This window comes from Notamacropus eugenii, chromosome 1, assembly GCF_028372415.1.
Source record: "Notamacropus eugenii isolate mMacEug1 chromosome 1, mMacEug1.pri_v2, whole genome shotgun sequence".
In the NCBI taxonomy this organism is placed as follows: domain Eukaryota; kingdom Metazoa; phylum Chordata; class Mammalia; order Diprotodontia; family Macropodidae; genus Notamacropus; species Notamacropus eugenii.
In genome coordinates, this window is record NC_092872.1 from 706,788,480 (window position 1) to 706,801,673 (window position 13,194).

Here is a 13,194-nt window from a genome sequence, read left to right on the forward strand (position 1 = left end):
GAGAGTATGGTACATCTTCTAAAAGGAAGGAAGCCCTTTCATGACCTCAAAGAAGCAACTAATTACAGTGCTGCTGCTTCCCCTCCCTCCCATTTTTAGTGTTTTCAAAGCAAAAATTCAGAATCTTTTAAATCTGCTTCAATTTTACTACATTTTTGTCTTCTAAAGGAATTAGCAAATTTTATGACTAACGATAGATAGTTCTAGCATTCTATTTCTATAGTTACTTTCTTCTGGAAAGCTCAAAGCATTTCTACCTACGGTGATCTCGTTTATCTTTATAACTCTCTGTGATACAGACAGACACAATATGATTATCCAGGTTTTACAGATGGCGAAATAAGTTACAGAGATTTAACTTAAAAGATTTTGCCCCAAACCCTTTACTTGCTTGTAGAGAGCATGTCAGTGGCAGATGAGATGATCTTAATCATCCACGTGTCCTCCACAAGCCAATGAAAAGACTCCATTCCATTACCTCTTGTTAGCTAGTGCATACTTTTCATTCTTCTTCTGAAGGCCTTCCACTTCTGGCTCAGCAGAACTACACGGCCTTTTGCATTTAGAAGCATAAGAATAATTTCTTTTGCTAGTAGTTGATTCCTTTAAAAAAAATACCCTTCATTCCATGTTTTATGTATACTGTATAAGCATATAAATACTCATATATTAATAACATCTTTCATTTTAGCCTCAACCTAGATGAACTGTGTAGTACTTGGATTGGAAAGCACATAGGTAGAATTTTAGGAAAAATTAAAATTTGCCCTGGGAAGGTTTTAGTGTTTGAAGAAGACAGGATACAAGTTGCAGTAATGTTGAGCACAAACACTTATTTCTGAAGCCTCCTCAACCGCACTGTAATCTAACATTTCCATCACACCACTCTCATCTTTCCCTGTCCTCCTCTGTCATATGAACATGAGGGATTTCTATCCTTGACACTCTGGCTTAGAGACCTCGGCATCACGATCAAGTATTATGCAACAATTTCTCTACGCACTTCTATCATTTTCTCCTTTTCGTTCTCCAGGTTATCACATAAATTCAAACTCCTTTATGGCCTCGGATCCAGAATCATGCATTATCCTCTTCATGGGCTTGCCACCTCTTACTCCTCTGATTCATCCTGCACATTTCTTGTCAGTTTGTGCTCTACAACAGAGCCATCAAAGGCTCCCACTACCTACAAAACTACTCAGCCCAGTACGTAAGGCCCTCTCCAACCTGGCCTCAACTAACTTTGTCAGATATGTCCTCCCAGTATTTTACATGCACTCAACTACCTTCCAATTAATCAGCAACACATATTAAGGGCCTACTATGGTAAAAGGCACTGTGCTAGGCAATGGGGATTCTCCTCACACTCTGGCAGCTAATACTCTAACTAGACCACATGTGTATATAAAATGCATAGAAAGTAAATTTCTGGACAACAACATGGGGGACAGGGGGAAGGACTTTGAAATTGAGCAGTTTTAAAAGGAAACAAGGAATGCTCCAATGCAGCAGAGGGGAGATGCATTCTAGGCAGGTATAGGTTTTGTTCTTTCCCCACCCCCATCCCTTGGTTCAGGCAATTTCTGCTACTTGGGATATCTTCCTTTCCACGTTCACCCACTTACCTTCCACTGATGGGTGATACCAATCCACAAAGTCTCATTGGATCTATTCAGTTAAATGTGAAATTTGTATTCATCTTTTCAATTAAGTTCGCTTTGTACGTATACATTTTCTCTGTCCCACTAGAGTATAAGCTCCAAGAAGACATACACCAGTTCTTTGGACATAAACACTTAAATGTTTTCTGAAAGCATATCAAAATGAAGTTTTCAAACAAAGTAGGTTTGAAATGATGAGGTGATTTACTTCAACTCATCTGAGTTTGAACTCAGCTGAGAATTAGATTAAGTGCCAACTGTATGCACTTCTACTCCCACCTAATTAATTCTCTCACCAAAGCAGCTGCTTTGAACTCTCTCTTCTCTCTTCAAGTCTCCCATGACATCCCATCTTTCCCCACAACCCTTTCAGCTGAGGACCTCACACCCTACTTCACTGAAAAAAAAAACAACTGAGGCCATTTGCTGTGCTCCCTCTCTCTCCTCTCATTTCCTGCCCCTGATATCATTCCCCATTAAGTCTCCTTTTCCACAACCTCTGATGAAAATATTTCTGTCTGGACTAATCTCTATGCGCACCCTCAAACTGTCATCAGTAGATTACTCCCCCACTATCATCTCCAATCTTCAATCTCTCCATACTGATGGGTTCCTTCTCTGTTGACTACAAACACATCCATATCTCCCTCATCATCCTTTAAAAACCCTCACAAGATCCTTCTGTCCCTGCAAGCTGTATCATCCTATATCTCTTCTCCTTTTCTCAGCTAAACTTACATGAAAAAATTTTCTAACTTGCTATATCCACTTCCTCTTTTCTTACTCTCTTCCGAACTTTTTGCAACTTGGCTTTTAACTTCAGAAAATTAAAATTACTTTCTTCAAAGTTACTAATGATTTGTTAAGTACCAAACTTCCTGACCTTTGATCAATCCTGATCCTTTTTTCTCTCTAGATTTCTCAGACACGATTCTCTCAAGGTTCTCCCCTAATTTGTCTGACTGTTCCCTTTCAGGATCCTCTGCATAAGATACATATCATACTTCTGGGAAGGCTCACAAGGCTCTGCCCTAGGCCTCTTTCTCTCTTTTTCTTTTTCCCTGGGTGATCTCATCAGCTCCTATGGGCTCAATAAGCATGTCTGTGCAGGTGATTCTCAGGTCTTATCCAGTCCTAACATCAACTCTTTTTCCCCATGAGAGGGCAAACTCCTTGTAGGCTGAGATTATTTGTTTCTTTTTTTTTTGATAGCCCCAGAAGTGGCAGTGCTGTCAAACCTTAAGTTCTTAGTAAATGCTTGTTGTTTCACTGACAAGGCTATATAAAAGATATAAAAAGTAAAAACAGGTAGATCACAGAAAGGAGAGTAACATTTCATTAGATTATACAAATAAAGTCATGTCTGAGGAAACAATTATCCCAAGTTTTACAATCTGAGAATCACTGCTATGTTAAATAGCATTTTCTACAAACTTATCACCTCCTTGTATACACTCCAAGTGTTTTAACAGCCCAACATGATGCTATACGCACACAAGGTAGGACCCTGAGTAAAAATGCCATTATTCAAAATGGAATACATAGCTTGAATTTTTCAACACTGGTTGGGAAAGTGTTCACTATTTAAACACATATAAATACTAGGTTCTCTCAGTACATTCCCTGTACTGGCAACAAAGACCAGGATCAACAGGAGTGAGTTAAAGAAGTCCAGCCAACAATGGAGACTGTGTTATACCATTCTTTATTCAGAAGCTAGCAACCATCAAATGACTCATGGAGAACAGATATTGCAGTACAGAGGGAATTGAAATTCTCACAGTCATACGAACAAGACAAGTAAAGTATTTTACCTCGATTCAACTTGGAGTTTAAATGCTACAAAAGCAGAACACAGGGGAGACACTTGTTTTGTTTTGTTTTTTTATATAACAATCACACTCACAAAATCAGAGACTCAGGGAAGGGTATTCATAAGAGATCAAAAGAAACAGAGACATAGAGAAAGGCCAAAGTAACAGTATGACTGGAAGAATAGTGTATTTATACAACGCTACTGAGAAAATAAAACTGATTCTAATCTGTACAACTGCCAGCATTTCACACTGCTGCCTAAATCAAGTCTGTCTCTGAGTTAAGTCCAGAAGTTCAGTTTTTATCTCTTGGTTAAGTTGAAAAATTCAGTTTCCCTACAAATCACTTGAATTAAGAGAAAGCCCATTATCTCTGTATCACTAGCTGCCCCTGTACAATTAGAAGAAATTTGTGATCTATATACCATTAGTTATTCTCACAGGTGAAATAAATTAATCAGAATTTCTTGGAGGGTTTTGCTGCCAGTTGGCAATTCCCAATTTCCAGTCAATCACATTTTCCTCACAGTTTGTTACTTCAGACTCGGTAACTGCCTTCGAGTTTTCAGATGATTCCTTTTTCTCTGTAAAAATGATCTGTCTGCTTTTATTTGAGGTCTTTTGGCTTGCTGAGGAGCTAAAGAGCCCTGTGGTAACTGCTAGCCTTACCAATACATTAAATACGCTCAGAGCTTTGATGTAAGTTTACCTTAATTTCAATTGCAACACTGACTAGAATGGACATAAGACTACATTACAAACCCTAACAATGAACCTTGCCTGAACCTAAGGCAATGGCAGTATACAAAGGAGGACATTAAGAAGAAATAAAGTATTGTCTGTTTTTACTGTAAATATAAGAGAAAAACAAAATTCAGATCAGAATGAAAAACATTCAAAAATACTTAGATCAAAAGATGAAATAAATGTATTTTACACATGTGCTTGCTCACAGTTAATGTGTTTGTTATATAACCAATAGGATGTCAGGCCAAATTCATTACTTTCTCAAGAAAATGTAAGTTGGTAGCCGAATGAATAAGTAGAGCAAGTAGGAAAACACCACTTGCACCTTTGCTTCCATTATGAAATCTTCCAATTAAAATTAAAATGGAACTAAATTCAACCAAAACCAAAAACCAACAACAACCATTTATTAAGTGCCAATTATATGTACAGGACTGTGGTAGAGGGCTGGGTGAGACAGTCAAAATTCAAAATGGTCATTACACTCAACAATTTTATAGTCATTAATGAGACAACAGAGACAAGTGATAATAATAAAAAACAATCCATTTTATGTGCATAAGAGATAAAAAAGTACTCTGTGAAAGACGGAGAAGAAGGTCACTGCTGACTAGGGAAATTAGGGAACACTTCGTATCAGCAATGGTATTTAAGTTTAGCTCTCCTGGGTGAGTAGGAATTCACTGGGGGAAAGAAATGAGGGTAAAGCATTGTCGGTGTACAGCACAGTCTGTACAAGGCAGAAACACATGGCATGTGAATAGGAGAAGCAAAGAGAGTCTATGGAGGGTATCTGTAGGACACAGTATAGGAAGACTAACAGGGGAGATGAGTATTTGCCAAGAAAACATCTTAAACATCAGATACAAAGGATTTCCATTTATTCGTCTGGCAATAGGAGGCAATACAGGGTTTTAGGTAGAAGTGACTGTGAATGGCTTAGACAGCAAGTGAACATCAGCATTTACTTGAAGAACACACAATTTGCCAATTTTAAAGAAAATTTAATAGAGTACAAAACTTCTATCCTAATGACTGCTTTCATAATACATTTTAAAAATGAACTACTACTGCTGTTACTGCCACCACTATCACCATGACCACCACTATGAGCTAACATTTAGACAGCACTACTCTATGCTAAGAGCTTATCACCTCTTTTGGTCTTCACAACCACCTAGGGAGGCAGGTGCTATTATTATGCCCATTTCACAATTACAGAAACTGAGACAGAGGTTAAGTGACTTGTCCACAGTCACAGAGCTAAAAAGTGTCTGAGGCCAGGTCTTCCAGATTCCAGGCCCAATGCTTCATCTACTATGTGATCAGGCTGTCACTGAAATGTTAGGTGCCTCAGTTGCCTCAACTGTACTTTTCTGAACATATGTTCTATAAATAACTGTTTTAACAGTTCTCTAAGTAACAGGTTAACACAAAATCTTGTAACTTTACAAGGTTCATCTAAGTTTCAAAGGAACAAGCAGGCAAGTCAGCCTACCTGAAGTAGCAAGATACCTGAGGGAAAGAGACTTGGAAGCATGTGCTAGTCAGTCAAACCATCCCAAGCACATTAACCACTATAACCTCCCCCCGCTCCAACCAGATCTCAATGGACATAGTCTAAAACCATGATCCAAAGGAACAGCAGGGCTCCACATCCCTCGGAACTAGACCTGCTTCTCACCTCAGTCCCCAGAGACATCAATGAGGCAAGAAATTGTTGTGGAGAGGGGACCCACTTTCCTCATCTCCAGAACTTCCACATCCGTCAGTCCTGATTCCAGTCCCACCCTCACAGCCATCATCCATGGAGAAGATGCCCACCATCCCCACCAACAGCCAACCAAACCACATATGGCAAGCCAGCCAGCCTCACTGAAGCAGCAAGCAAGCAGGGCACCATGAAGGAGAGCATGTGCCAAGTCTATTACATCACTGCTTTGCTGATGATCTCCCCAGACGATAAGAGATGGTCCAGGACCCTGAGTCAATAAGCCTTGGGAATAATAGGGTTTCCAAGCCCAGGGCCTTCAGCCATCCTGGGAAGCATCTGGGGAAAGGCAGCTTGGAAGCTGCTCTTGAAAGGGCTATAAGACCCAGGGAGAAAGTTCTTGCCACCAAAAAAAGCCCTTGGCACTGTCAAATGGTTCAACATGACAAAGGTTTTATTAGTGAAAATAACATAAAAGACAAGGCATTAACATCTGCTTTGGACTGGGGGTACCTTTACATCTGATTTATGGGTGAAACCTTTTTTATGTATTGTTTCCCCCATTAGAAGGAGAGCTACTTAAGACCAGGGACTGGCTTATTTTGCTATTTGTATCTACAGTGCTGTGCACATAAGCACTTAGTAAATGCTTTATTCATTCATTTAAAAAAAACTTTAATTGTAATATTTGGTAATTAGAGCATTCATTTAAAAAAACCTTTAATTGTAATATTTGGTAATTAGAGAAATGTTTCCTAAAATTACTACAAAGTCTAAGTAAGAAATAAGGAAAAGACTGATGAATTTCTCTTTCATCTCAAAGAATTTATCAGATAAATGTGAAAGAAAGTTTTCATAGAAGAACAAAAACAATACAATATCCATTCCTAATAAAAAAAACTGAAAGCACGGGGAAAATATGGAGCCTTTCTTAAAGTGGTAATGGTAAATAGTACCTATTAGAAACTAAGAATAAGCATTATTTATAATGGAGATAAGCCAGAAGTCTTCCCAGTTAGATCACGGATGAAGTGAGAAAGTCCTTTATAACCACTATTATTTATATGGTATTAGAAAAGCTAGCTATAGTTATAAGACAAAAAAAAGGAATAAAAATAGGCAACAAGGAAACAAAAATATCACTGTCTGCAGATAGCATATTTAGAGAGCTAAGCTAAAAAATGTTAAAATTAACTAATTGAGCAAAGTTGCAGGATGTAAAATAAACCCATATAAATCGTTAGCATTTCTATTATGTTACCAACAAAATTCAGCAGGAAGAGACAGAAAGAGAAATTCCATAGACTATAACTGCAGACATTGTAAAATATCTGCCGATACAAATCCAGGGACAAACAAAATTACAAAACACTCTTCATACAAATAAAGGCAGATCTAAACAAATGGAGAAATATTAATTGCTTATGGGTAGGCAGAGCCCTTATAATAAAAATGATAATTGTATCTAAGTTAATTTCCTTATTCAAACTACCAAAGAATTATTTTATAGGGCTAGAAAAAATAAGAACAAAATTCATCTGAAAGAACAAAAGGCCAAGAATACCAAGGAAATTGATTTTAAAAAGTGAAGGAAAGTGGCATAGCAATACCAAACAATTTCAAACTATATTACAAAGTGGTCATCATCAAAACAAGCTGTTACTGGTTAAGAAACAGGATCATGGATTAGCGGAGTAGATTAGGTATATATAAGAGTAAATCTAGCAATTTAGTGTTTGATAAACCCAAAGATCTAAGCTTTGGGAACAAGAACTCCTATTTGACAAAAACTTCAGGGAAAAAATTTGCCAAAAACTAGGTGGAGACCAACATCTCACACTGTCTACCAAGATAAAGTCAAAATGGTTATATGACTTAGACATTATCTTAGACTTATCTTACATTACATTATATTATTATTAGACTTAGACATCAGACATTATTAATATCGTAAGCAAATTAAGGGAGAAAGGAAAATTTCACTTGTCAGATCTATGCATAAAGGAAGAGTTTATGACAGGGACAAAAAGGATCACAAGAAGTAAAATGGACAATTTTGATTATTACATGAAATTTAAAAGGTTTTGCACAAACACAATCAATGTAGTTAAAATTAGCAAGAAAGCAGGAAACTGGGATGAAGGTTTTATAGTTTGTCTGAGAAAGGCCTCATTTTTCAAATATGTAGGTAACTAAGTCATATTTATAAAAATATGTACAAAAATATTTATAACAGCTCTTTTTGTGGTGACAAAGAATTAGAAACTGAAGGGATGCCCATCAATTGGGGAATGGCTGAACAAGCTGTGATATATGATTTTGATGGAATATTACTGCACTATAGAAATGATGAGCAGAACAGTTTCAGAAAAAAAACTAAGACTTATATGAACCAATGCAAAATGAATAATGAATTGATGCAAAATGAAATGAGAAGAACCAGGAGAATATTGTACACAGTAATAGCAATATTGTAAGGAGAGTCAACTGTTAAAGACTTAACTACTCTGATCAAGACAATTCCAAAGGGTCCATGAAGAAAAATGCTATCCACTTCCAGAAAGAGAACTGATGCTGTATGAGGGCAGACTGAAGCATAGTGTTTTTTCACTTTCTTTATATTTCTTGCTTTTGTTTTTTTCTCAACATGGCTAATATGGAAATATGTTTTGCATGATTTCACATGTATAACTGATATATTGCTTGCCTTCCCTATGAGTAGGGGAAGAATGGGAGACAATTTGGAACTCAATGTCAGAAAACAAAAAAGCAAGTAGATCATACAGTAAATGAAAGATTCCCTGGATATTAAGCAATTTTACCTCATTATCATCAATATGGTAATGATTGAACACTCTTATTTTAGCCATCTTTAAACTCCTGTTGAAGTACTCAGTCTTTAAGAGTTTAAAATACTATTCAGTCTTAGATATTTAAATGAAGCCTTACATGATTTTCAGGTTTTAGACACAATAAGCTTTGATTATGGGCAAACCACACAATTTGCTTAATTTACAAATTGGATTATAATTTTTAACAATCATTCACACATTAATTTAGAAATATATTACAGAATAACATTTCTTCAAATAAAGTGAGGTAGAAAATAAAATCTAAAATAAAATCTACAGCTATCAGCACATTAAGGAGGAATATATTGCAGTTTCAAACATGCAAACGTTGTGTGATAAGAATCAAAGTATAACGGATGTGATTTTAAAGCAACTCAAACCCATTTGAAAAATCCCAAGACGGGTTTGGGGTACCTAGCAAAAGAAGGGCTATGCTATTGACTACTCTGCCCCCCAAAGACTAGATGTTATTTTACCAGATACCCCAAGTCAACCACAAACCAAATCAACCAATATTAAATTATTGAAAGCTAGTCTTATTTTTTCTTCAGCTCCAAATCTTTGCAACTGAACACTGAAATATATCTATTATGTGGCATATGAGATTAGACTTATGAATTGCTTAGGCTCTAAAAAGATTCAAGAACTTGTGGAATAAAAAGAAAATATACTTTCACCATAGGAAAAGTATATAGGAACTTTAAAGTGAAGGAGAGGGGAAATAAGTGAAGAGAACAAGTGCTAATTTAGCACCTAAGCATCATGTGTAAGGCTAAGTGCTTTACAAATATTCTAATGTTTACAAATTAAGCATATCAAAGTTTACATACCCAAGTGGGTTGGATATATAGTGGGATAGTCATTGTGAGAAGCTGTAGGCTCCTGAGGGGCTTGAGCCTCACTTCCACCTTGCAAAACTCTTCTTTGTTCCTTCAAGATACAGCTCAAGAACCACCTTCTATACTAAACCTTTCCTAACTGTTAGTGCCCCCCACCATGCTGCTCTCAAAACTGCAGCTTTGCCCAGCCCTCAGTTTCCTTTTATGTCTTTCTTTCCCTGTTAGAATGTTAGATTAAGAGTTGGGATGTCTTGTTTTCTTATATTTGTATCTCTAGGACTTAGAGGAGGTTTTCCCCCAGGAGTTGAAGGATGCCTCCACTGTCCATCTGTATAGAGGTAAAGGGAATAGACTGTCCTGTGACAATCACAGGGGGGTCTCTCTCTTAGTCATTGCTGGCAAAATTCTTGCTAAAGCCCTCCTTAACAGGCTGATCCTTCACTTGGAAGATGGTCATCTACCTGAGAGCCAACGTGGCTTCAGAAAGGGCTGAGGTACAATTGATATGGTGTTTGCTGTCCCACAACTTCAGGAGAAATGCCGGGAGCAGAATAGAGGTCTGTACACAACATTTGTAGATCTGACCAAGGCCTTTGACACTGTTTGTCATGAGAGCTTATGGAAAATTATGTCAAAATTTGGTTGCCTGGAGAAGTTCTTCAGTATTGTACGTCAATTTCATGATGGCATGTTTGCCTGGCTTCTGGATTGTGGGCAATGCTCTCGTGCCTTCCCAGTCATCAATGGAGTGAAATAGGGCTGTGTGCTTGCTCCCATGCTTTCTCAGAATGATGTTTTCAGCCATGTTGTCAAGCATAGTATCTGATACATAATAGGCACTTAATAAATGCTTTATCTCCCTACCTTGTGTCTATAACCACTTTGCATTTAATTTTATAAATATTTATATACAACTCCATCCACAACAGTTATCTTGCCCTATGCCTGTTGCCTGGCCTCACACCAAGCCATTATCCAATTCCATTCCAGGCACCCTCTCCAGTCTCCTACAAGTCTACAGCAATTGTCTCACACAAAAGATAACAGGTAAAGCAAGGATCCAATAGGCTTTTATCTTGTTTTGGGGTTAGAAGTCAGCTAACTAGACTAAACATTAAGTCTTGCTTGGAAAGTTCATATAATAAGCTTATGAATATAAACTTCTCCTCCTCTGGGACAGCTAAAGCTTTATTTCAATGGTCATACAATGTACATAGCAGGAGAACATGTGAGGAGGAACTTTTCCGATACGGAAAGTTGTATACCCTGTATTACTCAGCCAATGGGGACACAGGGGAGGGACACAGCATAGGTTTTTAAGGATTACTTTTGTTTCTAGAGCATGTGTCTATTTTATGAGGTACTCACCACTGAAATCGCGTTAATAAACTTTTCTTTTATTTGTACCCCTCCAGAGCCTGAATGAATTATTTCTCACACCAGGACCTCAATTCCACCTCAACTCAACACAAAGGTCATGCTCCTGGTCTTACCATCATCACCTGCAAGCAATGTTCCATGTTAATGAATTCTGAAATTCTTTTACTTGCTTAGAATGTATTGTCATTCTACATCTCCTTCTGCCTTGCAATCCAAAAACCTGATCTTCATACTCATCATGCCCATTAATCCCTCCAGCTCTCAGTTCCTTCCCAGGCCATCACCAATGAACCAGCTACACTCTCTTCCTCCTCCATCTTAATCTGTTAATGAAGCAGTTCAACTTTACATTTTTCTTTTCCCTCGAGTACCCTTACCCCTTATTCTATCATCTATCTTACCCTGCCAAGGATTAGGCTTAGCCTTGTAATACTCTCACCACCTACTGCCCCTGCTCTTACTCACATGATTCTGAATGAAGCTGGGAAAAGCAACAAAATTATGATTACAGGGTTCACCACAAATTAATATTACATAATCCCAGCTGGGTTCCCATTATAGTAAAGCAACCCTTTTATATCTTGTTAATTAACTCACTCTCATACTCAGCACATTTGTTTTTTCAAAACTTTTTTTAGCACTTCTCAAACCTCCCAAAACTCCCCATCTCCTCACTATCTCATCTGAGAACCTTGCCTTGTACTTCATTAAAAATATTAAGGCCATTTGCGAAGAATTTCCTCTTTTACCCTCTTCCTCAGCTCACATCACTCAAATGCATTCTGCCATTATCCCTTCCTTTATCCATCACACATAAAGAGGCAGCTCTTCTCTTGGCCTAGGTAAAGCTCTCTATATACAGAAGGGACCCCATTTGATTCCATCTTCTCCAACAGATTGCCCCCTCCATCATCCACATTGTCTCACTTCTCTTTAATCGCTCTCTATTGGCTTCTTCTCTATTGACTGCCTAAAACATGTCTCTCCCACCATGAAAAAACCCTCACTTAATCCACCCATCCCTAGCCACTGTACCATGACTCTCTGAAGATACCTACAATCAATGCTTTGACATCCTTTCCTCTCACTTTTTTCATTTGGGGTTTTGATCTCATCATTTCTCTGTAACTGCTCTCTCCAAAGTTACCACTGATCTCATGGCTGCCAAATCTAACGGCCACTTATCAATCCTAATTCTAACACTGTGCATCACCCAGTTTTCCTCTTGCTTCACCCTAGATTTTTATGATACTGCTATCTCTATTTGTCTGGTTGTTGCTTCTCTGTCAACTTTGTTGAATCTTCATACAGGTCACTCCCGCTTAGTTTGGTATATCTCCCACAACTCTGTGCTGGTCCCTCTTTTTCTCTATCCTACTTCACTTGATGCACTCAGATGCATGGATTCAATTCTTAATGCAGATGATTCTCAGATCTGTTTCTCTACTCCTAACTTCTCTCTTGACCTCTACTCTCCTATCTCCTATCTCCAACTGTCTAGCTGGAATTGGCTGTCTCGCAGACATCTTAAAACTCAACATATTCAAAACTGAACTCCCTGTCATTCTCTCCAAGTCCTCCCCTCTTCTTAACTTCACAATTATTACTGAGGTTAGCACCAGCTTCCCAGAAACCCAGGCTTGCAACTTAAGTGTCATCCTTGATTCCCCACTCTGTTACCCTCCATTGCCAATATTTTATTAAATCTTATCATTGCAACCTTTGTAAAAATTTCTCATATATGTTCCTTTCTCTCCACTGCCACCATGATTGTCCATGCTTTCAATACCTCACGCCTGGACTATTGCCATAGGATACTGGTTGGTCTCCCTTCCTTATATCTCTCTCCACACTAGACCATCTTCCATTCAGCAGTCAAACTTATCTCTGTAAAGCACAAATCTGATCAATTCACACTCCCACTGTAGTCAATCAAAATCTGCAGCTCCCTACTACTCTGAGAGAAAATAAAAAATTATCTAATTTTCTTACCCTCAGAGATTAGCTTCCATCTACTCTATATACTCTTGTATGTACTTATTTATATCTATTCAATCCCCTGCACCACTAGAATGTGGGGACAGAGATCACCCTTTATTTTTTTGTATCTTCAGCAATTAGCACAGTGCCTAGCACGTTAAGCGTTTGATAAATATTGGTCAACTGACAGCCTCAATGGACATCACTCCT

The 13,194-nt window shown here is 37.9% G+C and overlaps 1 protein-coding gene across 13 annotated transcripts in view; it reads right to left on the reverse strand.

Annotated features, from left to right (window-relative positions):
* The window catches only part of ANKRD11 (ankyrin repeat domain containing 11), a 376,722-nt gene that overhangs the window by 67,286 nt on the left and 296,242 nt on the right, over positions 1 to 13,194 (reverse strand). The gene's annotated exons all lie outside the window — the stretch shown is intronic.